This window comes from Chrysochloris asiatica, unplaced genomic scaffold (genome assembly GCF_000296735.1).
Source record: "Chrysochloris asiatica unplaced genomic scaffold, ChrAsi1.0 scaffold00175, whole genome shotgun sequence".
NCBI lineage: Eukaryota > Metazoa > Chordata > Mammalia > Afrosoricida > Chrysochloridae > Chrysochloris > Chrysochloris asiatica.
Genome location: NW_006408693.1, coordinates 6138174 through 6139421, shown reverse-complemented (window position 1 = coordinate 6139421; position 1248 = coordinate 6138174). Strand labels below are relative to the sequence as shown.

General features: G+C 40.8%; 1 protein-coding gene across 1 annotated transcript in view; it reads left to right on the top strand.

The window, feature by feature from the left end:
- Positions 1-1248, top strand: part of OTOGL (otogelin-like) — a 233420-nt gene that overhangs the window by 177405 nt on the left and 54767 nt on the right. The gene's annotated exons all lie outside the window — the stretch shown is intronic.

The window sequence follows — 1248 nt, the reverse complement described above, 5'->3', positions numbered from 1 at the left end:
ATGTCATGCTGGGTAGGGTGGAGGGTCAGAGAAGAGGAAGACCCCCAACGAGATGGACTCAGGTGTGGCGGCGGTAGTGAGGTTGGCCCAGGATTGAACATTGTTTCGTTCTGCTGTGCATGGGGTCGCTATGAGTCGGTTCCGACTCGATGGCACCTGACAACAACAACAAAAGTTTTGTCAGAACTGTATCTATAACTTTAAGAAAAATGGAATTCTTTCTTATGAATAAATGCCTCTAGGAGAAAGAGATCAGTGCCACTTAGTAACCAAGTATAGAAAGCTGACAGTGAGGGGTTCATCAATTCATTATGATCCTATATTTAATTTAATCAAGTCCTAGTGTGGTGCTGTATGATAAGCACTCTACCTCATGATCAGTGGTTCAAATTTATTAGCTGCTCCTTGGAAACCCTATACAGGGTCACTATGGGTTGGAACTGACTCTATGGTTGTTTGTTGTTGTTAAGTGCCATTGAGTCGGTTCTGATGTTCAGTTGTCCTTACATACTTGGTCGTGACATGGTTTTCTTTTGTACTACATTGTATCCTGTTGGCTATAATTTTGTTAAGAATTTTTACAACTTTGTTCATGAAGGATATTGATCTATAATTTCAGATTTTAGCGGTGTCTTTCCTTGGCTTTTGTATCAGGGTTTTGTTAGCTTCATAAAATAAGTTTGGGGTTATTCCATCAATTTCTATGTTCTAGAATAATTAGAATGAAAGAAATTAAACTAAAGAGCTGAACAGAACATTTCAAAAGGCAGCTCAAAAGACTAAGTCAAGTATTATAGTGAAATGTACACAGACCTGGAGTTAGAAAAACAAAATGGAAGAACACGCTCAGCATATCTCAACCTGAAAGAACTGAAGTAACAATTCAAACCTCGTCTTGTAATATTGAAGGATTCAATGTGCTTTTGCTCTACACTATAAGCACAGGATGGCAAACCACAAGGTCCATAGTTGAAGCCCATCAGCAACTCCATGGGAAAAAGACAAAGCTTTCTGCTGCTATGAAAATTTAAAGCCTCGAAAGTCTTTTCTTTACAGGGTTGCTGTCAGTCAGAACTGACTTCATGGTTGTTGTTGTTGTCAGGTGCCATCGAGTTGGAACCAACTCATAGCGACCCCATGCACAGCAAAATGAAACAATGTCCGATCCTGGGCCAACCTCACTACCGCTGCCACGCTTGAGTCCATCAATGATGCCATCTGGCCAATCCATCTCGTTAGGGGTCTTCC